This window comes from Tachyglossus aculeatus, chromosome 7, assembly GCF_015852505.1.
Source record: "Tachyglossus aculeatus isolate mTacAcu1 chromosome 7, mTacAcu1.pri, whole genome shotgun sequence".
Lineage (NCBI taxonomy): Eukaryota > Metazoa > Chordata > Mammalia > Monotremata > Tachyglossidae > Tachyglossus > Tachyglossus aculeatus.
Window position 1 is genome coordinate 32700946 of NC_052072.1, and position 14998 is coordinate 32715943.

At 51.0% G+C, this 14998-nt stretch overlaps 1 protein-coding gene across 1 annotated transcript in view; it reads right to left on the reverse strand.

Moving 5' to 3' along the window:
- Positions 1-9058, reverse strand: part of NGF (nerve growth factor) — a 74258-nt gene extending 65200 nt beyond the window's left edge. Inside the window, exon 1 of the mRNA XM_038749203.1 lies at positions 8932-9058. The gene's annotated coding sequence lies outside the window, so the exon portion shown is untranslated. The remainder of the gene's footprint in view (positions 1-8931) is intronic.
- Between the last annotated feature and the right edge of the window lie 5940 nt (positions 9059-14998).

Here is a 14998-nt window from a genome sequence, read left to right on the forward strand (position 1 = left end):
TAGCAGAGCCTGGATTAGAACCCAGGACCTCTGACTCCTAGGCCCTTGCTCTATCCACTAAGCCATGCTGCTTCTTAATGACCCTCATCAGGCTTTTCATGAAAGAAATGAAAGATTTTCTAACAGCAAAAGTCTGTCTTTGCTTTTATCGAGTATGCTGAAGGGGCCTGTCTCTCAGTGGTGGGGACACTATCCCCCTCCTTCCACTCTCTGCTTTCCCACATCTCAGATGCCCATTATTGTCCCATCCCACCCAGCAGCCCAGAACAAGACTGGGAAACAGGACAGTCTGGGGGCCCAAATGGCCAAACTTCACCCCTTAGGAATTGCTGCAGAGACAGTTTGGGGGGGTTGAGGGTCAGCTTTAGAAGCCCTGTTGGGAATTTGTTTCTTGAATCCCATTCAGTTACTGATGTCAGAGAAACTATCTTCAGTTCCAGACCAGAGACTACCTCAGTCACCACGTGCCAAAACAGCCAGCTTCTTCTCTGTCTTTCCCTGGCTGCCTTTTGGCTGCTGAAATACTTTTCAGTCTCAGTGAGAGAACATTTCTATTCCTGGATATTCCTAGACATGTCCATTTGAATGATTGAATCTTCTGATTTTTCCGTAGTATTGGAAGACTCCAGTCTGTGTATCTCTCTCTCTCTCTCTCTCTCTCTCTCTCTCTCTCTCTCTCTCTCTCTCTCTCTCTCTCTTTCTGTTCTCTTTCTCTGATATTATTTTTCCCAAACTCTCTTTATTGCTCATTTTATTCTTTTCAAATTATCTTTTTCGCTAACTCCCTCAGGTTCTCTTTCATTCTTTCTGCTTCTCTCATTCTTTCTGTCTCATTTTTCTCTATCTCTTATTCTTTCTGACTCTCAGTAACTAATTCTTCCTCTCCTCTGTCTCTCTTTTTCTGCCTGTCTCTCTCAGGCTCCTCAGTTTTCTGCTCCCTTCCTTTCAACCTGGCCAACAGCCACTGGCTAAATGCCTATTAACTTCATGCTTACAAAATTTATTGCTCCAGTGAGGTATTGTGGGTGACAATGTCAGTATTTACCCCTTCCTCCTAGACAGGGATTGTAAATTGGCACGAAAAGGCCTGTGAAGTGTTTTCAAGTACCTTCATAAGGAGGTGAGAGGAGGTGAAGGGAGGGGAAGGGAAAGCTAGTGTGTTTGACTCAGGGGTGTGAATTGGGATCTTAATGAGAACTAATTTTGCTCAACGTAAAATGGAATTTTGGCTGAAAGAGAACACAAGCAATCTTTGTTGTAAGCACCCTTATGCACTATTTAGAATCTGAATGTTAATAATGTAAGAATATGAAAAATAGCTCCTTAAATGTTATATTATTGAACATATAGTATATAATTATTATTTGAATCCTTTCATTAGAGATGATGGAAGAGATTCTGCTCTTTCCCCCATTCTTATTATATGTCAGACAGAGAGCCTCATCATAGTGCGGAAGGTAGAGGTTTATTAATATTGATAGCATCAATACTAATATTGAAAACAGTAAAACTAATTGTGGTTTTATTGGGTGATTGCTATGTGCTAAGCACTCTACTAGACACTGGGACAGATTCAGTCAGATCAGAACCAGTCCATGCCCCACAAAGGGCTCACATTATAAGCGGGAGAGAGAACAGACAATTAATTCCCATTTTACAAATGAGGAACCTGAGGCACAGAGAAGTTAAATGATTTGCCCAAGGTGACACAGCAGGCAGGATTAGAATCCAGTTCCTCTGACTCCCAGATCTGTGAGTGGGAGGCATTTAGGACTACCCAGATCCTACCCGGGCAGGCCTTCAGCTCATATGACCAGTGTCAATCAATTAATCAGTGGTATTTATTAAGCACTTACTGCTTTGCACTGTAATAAGCTCTTGAGAGAGAACAGTACAATAGAGTTGGTAGACATGATCCCAGCCCACAAGTATCTTAAAGTCTAGATGGGGTGATAGGCATTAAAATAAGTTACAGCTAGAGGAAATGGCATAGATACATAAGTGCTGTGGGGTCAGAGGCTGGGTGAGTGTCTAGACCCAAGAGCATAGATGACACAGAAAGGAGAATATAGGATGGGGAGATGAGAATTTAGTCATAGAAGGCTTCCTGGAAGAGATATGATTTTGTAGGGCTTTGAAGATGGGGAGCCCTAGTATGTATATGGATGAGGAGGGAGTTCCAGGCCAGAGGATGTGGGAAAGGGGTTGGCCGTGAGACAGGTGAGATCGAGGTACAGTGAGTAGGTTGGTGTTAGAGGAGCAAAATGTGCCAACTGGGTTGTAGTAAGATATCAGTGAGGTAAGGTAGGAGGGGAAAAGCTGATTGGGTGCCTTAAAGCTGATAGTAAGAAGTTTTTCTTTGATATGGAGGTGGTGAGCAGCCATTGGAGGTTTTTGAGGACTGGGGAGAGGTGGACTGAACTTTTTTTAGATAAATGATGCTGGCAGCAGAGTGAAATATGGACTGGAGAGGGGAGAGACAGGAGGCAGGGAGATCAGCAAGAAGACTGATACAGTAGACCAGGTGGGATATTATAAGCGCTTCAATCAGTGTGGAAACAAGTTTGGATGGAGTATTTTCCCGTGAGACAGCTTAAGTCCGCACATGTTGATTCTGCTACATGGAAAACTGGGCAGCTTATTAACAGAGCTAGTCAGAGCCCCCATGCCTGGTTATTTGAGGTCAACTCTAAGAGTTCTGGACTGGTCTGCCCTTTTCAGCAAATGACAGGAGACTCACGGGCAGCCACAGGGAAGCATACTTTCACCAAAGCCAACTTCCTGTGAACTCAGTTTTCTCAAACCAGTGGAGCTGGAGATGCTTAAGGAAGTCTTGACGGGGGTATCTGAAAGTGAGTGCAGTGAACTGCTGTCTCTATGAGTGAGGTGTAATGCCTTTTCCAGCTCCTGTGTCTTCCAGAGCTAAAAGGGAATCTGGGGACCTAGTACCTCCAAGAGGCTTTGTAATGGTCGTGCCTGAAAGAAAAACTGTGGGCTTTTTCATGTGTGAAGAAAGGTCCTAGGCCCTGGGGGAGGGGTGTGATCTGGGACTTGAAGAGGGATGCAGCAGCTTAGAGAAGCAGCATGGTGTAGTAGATAGAGCACGGGCCTGGGAATCAAAAGGTCATGGGTTCTAATTCCGGCTCTGCCACTTGTCTGCTCTGTTACCTTGGGCAAGTCACTTCACTTCTCTGTGCCTCGGTTACCTCATCTGGAAAATGAGGATTGACACTGTGAGCCCCACGTGGGACATGGTCTGTGTCCAACTCAATTTGCCTGTCAAATAGTAAGTGCTTAACAGATGCCATCATCATCATCATCATCAGTTAAGGGGACTGATGGGATGGGTAGTAGGGGTGGTTCATTCATTCAGTCATATTTATTGAGCACTTACTGTGTGCAGAACACTGTACAAAGCACTTGAGAAGTACAATTCAGCAACAGAGATAATCCCCGCCCACAATGGGCTCACAGTCTTGGGAAAAGTGATGTGGGACAAGAGGAAGTTAAAGGGAGTGATGGGAATGGAGGTATATGTTCCCAACCCACTGTGCTTGTAGCCAGAAGTTGGTTATTGTTCAAGGCACTTGAATCTATGGCCTTTGAACTTTCAATATTCACCCCACCCCCAACCCACAGCACTTATGTACATGGTTTTAAATTACATATTATAAATTATTTATTCATACTAGAATCTGTCTCCCCTTCTAGACTGTAAGCTCGATACAGGTGGGAAAGTGTCTGCTAATTCTGTTGTATTGTACTCTCCCAAGCACTTAGTACAGTGATCTGCACATAGTAAGTGCTCAATAAATACCATTGATTGATTGATTAATTGAAGGCCCCACTACCCCAGCTGCCTCTGAAGCTATCTATGCTTGTTCTGTGCAGGCAGAGGAAGAGCACATTAAGCCCTCGTGTGTTCAGTGTTCAGGAAAGAGTTTCCTCTCAGGCATGTCTCGGAAGTCTCTTTCTTGAAGGTCTTCCTCCCATCCCAGCATTCATTCATTCATTCATTCATTCATTCAATCGTATTTATTGAGCGCTTACTGTGTGCAGAGCACTGCACTAAGCGCTTGGGAAGTACAAGTTGCCAACATATAGAGATGGTCCCTACCCAACAGTGGGCTCACAGTCTAGTCTAGAACAAATAGAATTAAAGCTAGATGCGCATCATTAACAAAATAAATAGAATAGTAAATATGTACAAATAAAATAGAGAAGCAGCGTGGCTCAGTGGAAAGAGCATGGGCTGGGGACCCAGAGGTTGTGGGTTCTAATCCCGGCTCCACCGCTTCTCAGCTGTGTGACCTTGGGCAAGTCACTTAACTTCTCTGGTCCTCAGTTCCCTGATCTGTAAAATGGGGATGAAGACTGTGAGCCCCACGTGGGCTAACCTGATTACCTTGTATCTACCCCAGCGCTTAGAACAGTACTTGGCACATAGTCAGCGCTTAACAAATACCAACGTTATTATTATTATTGTAGAGTAATAAATCTGTACAAACATATCTACAGGTGCTGTGGGGAGGGGAATGAGGTTGGGCAGGGGGATGGGGAGGAGGAGAGGAAAAAGGGGGCTCAGTGTGGGAGGGCCTCCTGGAGGAGGTGAGCGCTCAGTAGGGCTTTGAATGGAGAAAGAGAGCTAGCTTGGTGGATGTTAGAAAAACGGTCCGAGCAGCAGAATGAAGTATGAACTGGAGAGGGGAGAGACAGCTGGAAGTTGGCAGGGAGGTGAGTGAGGAAGCCAGTGGCTTGCCCTGAGCATGTGGGGGCCTGGACATCTGAGCTGCGGCATCACACTCTTTGGTCTCTCTTTCCTCTGGGCTGTTTAGCAAAACCATCAGGAACCCTTGCCACCTTCCCATCCTGATATGCCATGCCCCGGACATATGCAGCCACTGGGGATTTAAGCATGCTGCGTGCAACCGCTACAAATTACAGAACTTTGGGAAGCTTTGGCTGCAACTGTACTTTCGATGACTGAAGTAGTAGCATCCTGAGACTTCTACAGGACTTCTTCATCACCGGATTTTTTGTTTCATTTTATTTTATGGTATTCGTTAAGGGCATGCTATGTGCCAGGCATTGTGCTAAACACTGGCGTACATACAAGCAAATCAGATTGGACACAGTCCATGTACCATATGAGGTTTATAGTCTTAATTCCCATTTTTCAGATGAGGCAACTGAGGCACAGGAGAGGTTAACTGACTTAACTGACTTGCCAAAGGTCACACAGCAGACAAACGGTGGAGCTGGGATTAGAACCCAGGTAATAGTAATAATAACAATAACTGTGGTATTTGTTAACTGCTTATTGTGTGCCAGGCATTGTTCTAAGCACTGGGGTGGATACAAGCAAATCAGGTTGACACAGGCCCTGTTGTCCCACATGGGGTTCACAGTCTCAATCCCCATTTTACAGAAGGCACAGAGAAATGAAGTGGCTTACCCAAGGTCACACAGGAGACAATCAATCAATCAATCAATCAATCGTATTTATTGAGCACTTACTATGTGCAGAGCACTGTACTAAGCGCTTGGGAAGTACAAATTGGCAACACATAGAGACAGTCCCTACCCAACAGTGGGCTCACAGTCTAAAAGGGGGAGACAGAGAACAGAACCAAACATACCAACAGAATAAAATAAATAGGATAGAAATGTACAAGTAAAATAATTAAATAAATAAATAAATAAATAAATAGAGTAATAAATATGTACAAGTGACAGAGCTGGGATTAGAACCCATGATCTTCAGACTCCCAGGCCTGTGCTCTATCCACTCCATCACACTGCTTCTACAGATTTGTTGGACTCTCTTTTTTAATGTTGTCAATATGTAGTTTTGTATTTACATAATTTCATTTTTCCTACTGTTTCTACGCTCAATTCCTTCCCCATCTTTTTTTCCAACTGGGTATTTTATTTCCCAGAATTTAGTACAGTGCCCTGAGCACAGAAAGTGCCTAATAGGTACTTTTATTGCAACTACCATTCTACTACCAGGGGAACAGCAACTCCCACAGGTCCAGTGCATGTTCCTTTGAGGGGGGTACTCTGGGGCTGGCTTCCACAATTCTCCCTGGAACAGGGCACAGCAGCAGGCCTGATCCATATAGATGGAACTCAGCCTGGTAGTTCTGGGCCTTCCATGGCAGGGACACCTAGGGATGATGAGCGATGGAATTACTGAGTGTTTATTGTGTGCAGAGCACTCTACTGAGTGCTAGTGTTGTATTCTCCCAAGAGCTTTAGAATAGTGCCCTGCACATAGGAAGAGCTCAATAAATATGATCGGTTGATTGGTTGATTGATGATTATGTTCTGTGTGGTCTGGGCCTGTTGTGGCATCTGTTGTCTGGGCATTGACTCTCCTCCCCTCCTTTCCCCTCCCCCTGAAACTTCTACCTCACATACCATCCCAGGATCTCTAGCTGCGGGAATGAGGTAGAGTGGAGGGAGAGGGGGAAGGAGCAGAGTTCTTAGACTTTGGGAACTCTTTAGACTCTTTCCTGAACACTGGGCACACTAGGGTAGAATGTGCTCTTCCTCTGCTCACACAGAGCATACATACACAGCTCTTCCGAGGCAGCTGGGGCAGTGGGACCTCCAATCAGGTTCAGGAGGAGGAGGGGAGGAAGATTCCTGCTCCGACCCTGCTTTTCAGGAAAAGATGATTGGGGAAGACGTTGTACTGTGTTTGATTAATTCAACTGAAGACCGCTAGCTGATGGGCAGTGGCCTAGTGGAAAGAGCACGGGCTTGGGAGTCAGAGGTTGTGGGTTCTAATCGTGGCTCCGCCACTTGTCAGCTGTGTGACTTTGGGCAAGTCACTTAACTTCTCTGGGCCTCCCTCATCTGTAAAATGGGGATTAAGACTGTGAGCCCCATGTGGGACAACCTGATGACCTTGTATCTACCCCAGTGCTTAGAACAGTACTTGGCACACAGTAAGGGCTTAACAAATACCAACACTATTATCCAGTCCCAAACTGATCCAGGAAGACAATGGGTACAGCAGGGTCTTTTCTGGGAGAGAGGATTGGAACTTCCAAGGGCTCCAATATTCTTTCAGCCTCTTGATCATCCAGGACGCCGCAGCCTGGGCTCATTGCCCTTGAAGGCAGACTGTTTCCACTGCCCCAGTCCCTACCTAGATCACCAAATATTCAGCCCCCCAATCAATGGCTTAAATTGTAGTTGCAAAATTTTCTATCAAGCATTGCCACTACTGCCGATGGTAATGATGCTGCTGAAGAATTCAGAGTCCCTCTCCTCCTTAACTTCCATTTGAGATTCCAAGAATGCACCTGAAACTTTGGGGTTAAATCCCATCGGAAGGCTCCAAAGAAACTGGTGAAAAAATGTAAAGGTTTTTTTCATTCCCTCACCACTTGTGAAACTGGAACAACCCTCCAGGGCAAGTTGCTTGTCGGGCTCAGAATTCGCACCGTCAATGACCCGCCCCGTAGCCCGGTCCCTGCCGAGGTCCTTGGAGAAGCCGAATTTCTGCCTGTAGCCCTGAGTCCCAGAGCTGGCTGGATCCGAGCCTTGCGGGGTCAGACCTAGGGGATTTAGCAACTGAGACCGGAACAATTTCCAAGAAAATTATCCCAGGCCGGGGAAAACTAGAGCCAGCATCAGGGAGCACTCACTTGGTTTTCCTTAATACCTAAAGCACCCGAAAGGCCTTGTCTGTAATGCGCTTTAATGCACGGAACACCCACAAATTAACTTCCAAACGGTTACAACTTCTAACCTGGGACAACTTGGAAAAACCAGCCCGGCAAGCAGGCTCTTGGTTTTGTTTTGCGATTTCTTTTTTGATTTTAATCTCTTAAATCTCAGGAGAATCGAAAGTTGAGGTGGAAAACAACTTTCACCACGATGGTAGGAGCAGAAATCAGAGGAGTCGCGGAAAGGACGGAGCAGAACTGGCTCGCGGATGCCCGTTTCCCGGACCGGCTGAGGCAGAGCGCTTCTCCCGCACCCGGCAGGTGGAAGGCCAGGGGCCCACCTGGGCTGGAAACAGGTCAGCCAACTCTGACGGAGGACCACCGGGGCCGCCAGTCAAGGAGCAAGTTCCTCGGTCCGGTGCGGTCCGGTCCTGTCGGATCCGCGGGGCTCAGCGCTCCCGGCTCCGTGTAGATAATAATGATAATAATAGTATAATGGTATTTGTTAATCACTTACTATGTGCAGGCACTGCACTAAGCGCTGCGGTGGATACGAGCCAATCAAGTTGGACCCAGTCCCTGTCCCATGTCTCGATCCCCATTTTACAGAGGAGGGAACCGAGGCCCAGAGAAGTTCACCCACAGTAGACACGTGTCGGAGCCGGGATTAGAACCCATGACCTTCTTGGCTCCCAGGCCCGTGCTCTCGCCACTAGGCCAGGCTGCCCCAGATGTTTCCCAGAGCGCACACTTGCTCCCTCTCGAATCCCATCCCCATCCACACCCTCCTCCTCCCCTTTACTGTGTGTCACCCTCGCACACATACTGTGCCCCTCGCTCGCCCGCTCACTCTGTCCGTCACCTCTCCACCTTCACACCCCGACCTGGCCTTGCAGGTGCCCTGTCCCGGATGGGGGGTCCGCTCCTAGGCCCTCGCCAGGACCTGACCCCGGGGGGGGGGGGGGGGAGTGCTGTCCACAGGGACCCCCCGACCCTCAGACCCCCAGGCCCCCCAGCTCCCCGACCATCCTTTCCCCAGGCCCCCAGCTCCCTGACTCTTCGACTCCCCAGCCCCCCAGCCCTCCGACCTTCAGGATCCTAGGTCCCCCAGCCCCCCCCCCAGCCCCCCAACCCCCTGACCCTCAGGCCCCCAGCCCCCCAGTCTTCTGACCCTCAGGCCCCCCAGCCCTCTGACCCTCAGGCCCCCAGGTCCCCCAGCCCTCCAGCCCCCCGGCTCCCTCGCACTCACCGCGGGGCTGAGCCTCTGTCCAAGAGGAGGTCAGCGGGTGTCCAGGGGGTCGGGGCAGTGGCCGAGCCCAGGACGGTGAGCACTCCCCGAGGCGAGCCGAGCCATCCACCCTGCCGCCGCTGCCGCCCCTGCCTCAGTGCCTCTGTGCTCCCGGGCCGGAGCGCTGCACTGACTCACTCCCGGGTCCGTCCCCCTCGGGCTTCCAGAGCGCTCTACCAGAGCTGGATGCGCAGCCTGCCCGCCTGCCCTCCCTCCCTCCCTCCCGCCCGCCTGCTGCCTGCCTGCCTGCCTGCCTGCCCGCCCGCCCGCCTGCCCGCCTGCCCGCCCGCCTGCCCGCCTGCCTGCCCGCCTCTGAGTCCTGGCCCCTCCCCTCCCCTCCCGTCCCCGGCCTGCCGGACCGCTTCCTGACTCACTCAGCGCGAACACGCCCCGGACGCCCCCCACCACCTGCTCCCGACGACGTCCGAAGGATCCCGGCCTCAGCCTTCACGCCTCTGTCCTCCTGCCCCCCTGCTCAACTCCTCTCCTGCTTCCCTCCCCTCCTGCTGCTCCCAAGTCTTCCTGCTTCCCTGCTCCCCTGCCCTTCTGCTCCCTTTCCCTCTTCTCCCCTGACCCCTGGCCCCCTTCTCCCCCTCGCAATACCTCCTTGCTCATCTGCCTCCCGTTCCACTGCTCCCCATCCTCCTGCTTTCCTCCTCTCCAGCTCTCCGTCCTCCCGCTCCCCTGCTCCCCTGTCTTCCTGCTCCCTTCCTCTCCTGCTCCCCGTCCTCCTGCTCCCCTCTTCTCCTACTCCCTTCCTCCCCTGCTCCCCTGCCCTCCCGCTCCCCTCTTCCCCTACTCCCTTCCTCTCCTGCTCCCCTGCCCTCCCGCTCCCCTGCTCTCCCGCTCCCCTCCTGCTCTCCGTCCTCCTGCTCCCCTGTCCTCCCGCTCCCCTGCTCCCGTCTTCCTGCTCCCTTCCTCTCCTGCTCCCCTGCCCTCCTGCTCCCCTGCCCTCCTGCTCCCCTCCTCTCCTGCTCCCCTCTTCTCCTACTCCCTTCCTCCCCTGCTTCCCTGCCTTCCCGCTCCCCTGCTCCCCTCCTCTCCTGCTCCCTGTCCTCCCGCTTCTCTATCCTTCTGCTCCCCTGCCCTTCCTCTTCCCTGCTCTCCCTCTTCCCTGCCCTCCTGCTCCCCTTCTCCCCTGCTCCTGTCCTCCCGCTCCCCTGCTCCCGTCTTCCTGCTCCCTTCCTCTCCTGCTCCCCTGCCCTCCTGCTCCCCTCCTCTCCTGCTCCCCTCTTCTCCTACTCCCTTCTTCCCCTGCTCCCCTCCTCTCCTGCTCCTCGTCCTCCCGCTTCCCTGTCCTTCTGGTCCCCTGCCTTCCCTCTTCCCTGCCCTCCTGCTCCCCTGCTCCCCTGCTCCCCTGTCCTCCTGCTGCGTCCCGTCCTCCCGCTGCGCCCCTGTCCTCCCGCTGCTCCCAAGTCTTCCTGCTTCCCTGCCCTCCTACTCCCCCGCCCCCCGCCCCTGCCCTCCCGCTCCCTTGCTCTCCAGCTCCCCTCCTGTCCTGGTCCCCCGCCCTCCTGCACCCCTTCCCCGTCCCCTACCCCCCGTGCCCCTGCCCCGCTGCCCGGCGAAGCTTGGAAGCCTTCCTGCGGGCCCGGACGGGCCGCCGGGTTGCGGGGGGTCCCCGGGCAGGGAGTGCGGGTTTACGGGAGTCGGGAGGAGGAGGAGGGGGCCGAGTCTTGCCCTGGGTCCGTTCCTTCAGGGTGTCAAAGACGCAAAGACAATGGGAAGGGGGATGCGTGCGGCTGGAGGATGGGTTAGGAACTGGACAGAGGCGGGAGCGTCTTCCGACCGGTCTTGGTGCGCTCCTCTGTCGCCAAACTTTCCCCACTGGTCCGGTCCGGTCCTGCCGGGCCCGCTCTCCCCCCTCCTTCTCCCTTCTCGGTCCCCCCTCCGCTCCTCCCGCCCCCCGACCCCTGACCCCGACCCCCAGTTCTTCTGTCCCTGCCCTGCCCCCTGCCCAGTCCTCCGCCCGGGTCCTACCCCCTGCTTTCCTCCACCCACCCCGTTCATCCCCCTACCTCTGTCTCTCCAATCCTTCTTCCCCGAGCCCCGTCCTGCGACCCTCTCTTCCTTGCATAGCTCCTTGCTAGGTGCCAGTCCCCCTCCCCCGGTCATGCCCTCTGTGCCCTCGCCCCAAACCGTTCCTTTCCCCCACCCCGGCCCTGCTCCTCGCCCTACCGCTTCCAATTAAGGGTTCCGTGTTCCAGTCCGAGAGCCGGGCTAGAGAGAACCTGGATCCCAGGAGGGCCCCCTCTCCCCTGCTCTGCAGCCTTCGCTTTGGGAGGTTGTCCCCTCCCCGCTTCCCAGTCCCATTCAGCGCTTAGAACAGTGCTCAGCGCGTAGAATAATAATAATAATGGTATTTGGTAAGCGCTTACTGTGGGCCGAGCACTGTTCTAACTGCTGGGAGAGATACAAGGTTAACGGTTTGTCCCACGTGGGGCTCACAATCTTAATCCCCATTCTACAGATGAGAGAATTGAGGTCCAGAGAGGTTAAGTGACTTGCCCAAAGTCACACAGTTGACAAGTGGCAGAGCCGGGTTAGAACCCATAACAGTGCAGTGATTAGAACAGTGCTTGGCACATAGTAAGCGCTTAACAAATACCATTATCATCATCATCATCATGGTCCTTGCCATCCCATGCCTCCCCGGGCAGCACCGCGAGGGTGAGGGGCACCTGCAGTCCCTTCTTGGGTTGGCGGACACCGAGTGTAGTGTGGGCTGCCCTCCGTCCTCATCACCTCTGCCCCCTCACCCTTCTCCTGCATGCAATCCCCACTCACCCACCCTCCTGCTTCCCCACGGCACGTCCCCCACCTGCCCTCTGTCCAGTACACTCCTCCAGCACCCCACTCCTATACATCCTTCTACTTCACACCCCTCCTGCACATCCCTTCCCTGCACACCCCCCAGTTGCCTGGCCAGCCCCCTCCTCCCTCCCTGTATGGGCGATCCCCTCCCCACGGGGTCCCTCAGTGGTCATGCCTCCTGCATTTTTACACAGGCTAGGCCCGGGACCGATGGGGTTCAGAGCAGGGTGACAAGCAGCCCTCCTTACCCGTTAGCCAGTCCAGAACTCTGAGATCCTCGCCCTGGACCTGGCCTGGATGAACCGACTGTATGGCATTTGTTAGGCACTTACTATGTGTTGAACACTGTTCTAAGCACTGGGGTAGGTACAAGTAAATAGGACTCTTGAAGGGGAGAATGTAGAAGAGAGAAAAAGAGATGGAGAGACAGAGAGGAAAGAAAGGATAGAAAGAAGGAAATAAAAGAAAGGAAGAAAAAGAAAGAAGGAAAGAAAGAAAGAAAGAAAGAAAGAAAGAAAGAAAGAAAGAAAGAAAGGAAGGAAGGAAGAAAAAGAAAAGGAAAGAAAGAAAGAAAGAAAGAAAGGAAGAAAGAAGGAAAGAAAGAAAGAAAGAAAGAAAGAAAGAAAGAAAGGAGGGAAAGGAGAAAAGAAACAAAGAAAGAGAAAAGGAAAGGGAAAGGATAGGATAAATTGTGTGCCCTGAGGAACAGTGATATGAGCACAGTGGGGAAATGAGGATATTTAGGAAAGGGTATATTACTGGTGGAGGATCACAGAGCCCATCATTAAGGGTTTTTACTTACTGGAACAGTTAAGGCTTCTGAGTAGGGGAGAGACAAAGCTAAAATTACATTAGAAGAATTTCATTCTAGCTGCTGTATGTAGGATGGATTGGAGTAGGGAGAGATTGGAGGCAGGGATTACCCAAAAAGCAGTTACAGTAGTAATGCAGCATGAGATTAGTTAAGACTGTGAGCCCCTTGTGTGATAGGGACTGTGTCCAACCTGATTTGCTTGTATCCAACCCCGTGCTTAGTGGAGTGCCTGGAACGGAGTAAGCACTTAACAAATACCACAATTATTATTATTATTATTAATAATATAGGGTTGCAGCTTGGAGAAAAGAGAGGTGGACAGATTTGAGAAGGGGCATGGCCTAGTGGAAAGAGCATGGGCCTGAGAATCAAAGAATATGGGTTCTTATCCTGGTTCTACCACATAGCTGCTGTGTGATCTTTGGCAAGTCACTTAACTTCTCTGTGCCTCAGTTTCTACATCTGTAAAATGGGGATTAAATCTTACCCCCTCTTACTAAAACTGTGAGCTCCATGTGGGACAGGGGCTGTGTCCAGCCTGAATATCTTGTATCTACCCCAGCATCTAGTACAGTGCTTGGACCATAGGAAACACTAACAAGTACCATAAAAACAATTGGAGAGGAAGAAATATTAGCTGGGGAGTGGATAGGATGCTGGGTGAAGGAGGATTTGGGAATGCTTTGGAGACATGCAGTCACAGAATTTCTTTCTGCACAGCTCAGAATTTCTTTCTGTCTGCTTTGTGAACTTGGGTAAGTCACTTAACTTCTCTGCCTCAGTTACCTCATCTGTAAACTGGGGATTAAGACTACAAGTCCCATGTGGGCTGGGTCCAGTCTGATCATCTTGTATCTACCCCAGTGCTTGGTATAGTGCCTGGCACCTAGTAAGTGCTTAACAAATACCCATTTTTTTAAAAAAGAGTCAGAGTGTTCTGCAGATGTGGCATAATGAATCCTCATCAACCTCATGTGAGGGAGATTGATAAAAGGGCAGACAGTATTCTCTCCATCATCCTGAATTGAAAAAAGAATGTGAGTAGTTAAGTGTCCTCTTCAAAGTCACAGAGTAAGTCAGGAAAAAGAGTTAGGAATAGAAGCTTCATTTCCCATTTCCATACAATTTTTTCCTCATTTTTCCCTGAATTCCTCTGAACTCTCTTTCCAGTACTTTGCTGTTATTGGAGGGGATGAGAATGGCTTAGGAGACATGAGGAATTTAGGGGAGAGGAAAGAGGAAGAGTGGGAGAGTGAAGGGAGAAAAGAGAACAGAGAACAGGAAGAGAAGGAGAGAAAGAGAAACAGGGAAGGGAGGAGCTGGTCGTGGAGAAAAGAGGACAAAGTAGCAGTGGCTAAGAGGAGGGAAGGGGACAGAGGAACAGGTATGGGAAAATAGTTAAAGAAAGAAAGGGGCAGAATCAGCTGGAAACAGGAATAAAGTTACATGGAGAGACAAAGACAGGGGCTGGGATGGGAAGAAGTTAAACAGGAGTAGAGACAGATGCAGCTAGAGCCATACAGAGAAAGATCTCAATCCTGCTACAGGGTCGCTTTAACCACTGGGGCCACTGGGGCCATCAGATGGATTAACACTCAGCAGTTATTGGGGAGCCCTCTAAGGTTGGAGGGGAGTGGGCCCTGAGGTCATGCTGATAGCACTTCCCATCACTCCTTATCACCATCTGCAGTGGCTACCAATCAACCTAGGCATCAGGCAAAAACTCCTCACTCTCGGCTTCAAGGATCTCCATCACCTCGCCCCCTCCTACCTCACCTCCCTTCTTTCCTTCTACAGCCCAGCCCGCACCCTCCGCTCCTCGGCCACTAACCTCCTCACTGTGCATCGTTCTCACCTGTCCCGCCATCGACCCCTGGCCCATGTCCTCCCCCTAGCCTGGAATGCCCTCCCTCCGCACATCCGCCAAGCTAGCTCTCTTCCTCCCTTCAAAGCCCTACTGAGAGCTCACCTCCTCCAGGAGGCCTTCCTCCTCCCTCCTTCCTCTCTCTCTCCTCCCCCTCCCCATCCCCCCCGCCTTACCTCTTTCCCCTCCCCACAGCACCTATATATATGTATATATGTTTGTACATATTTATTACTCTATTTATTTAGTTTACTTGTACATATTTATTCTATTTATTTTATTTTGATAATATGTTTTGTTTTGTTGCCTGTCTTCCCCTTCTAGACTGTGAACCCACTGTTGGGTAGGTACGTCTCTATATGTTGCCAACTTGTACTTCCCAAGTGCTTAGTACAGTTCTCTGCACACAGTAAGCGCTCAATAAATATGATTGAATGAATGAATGAATGAATGGAGTTCAAGAAGCAGGCAGAATTGGGGAGAAGAGGGGACACTCAGAGGCCATAATGCCCTGGGGAGGTTGGGGGTAGCGTAGG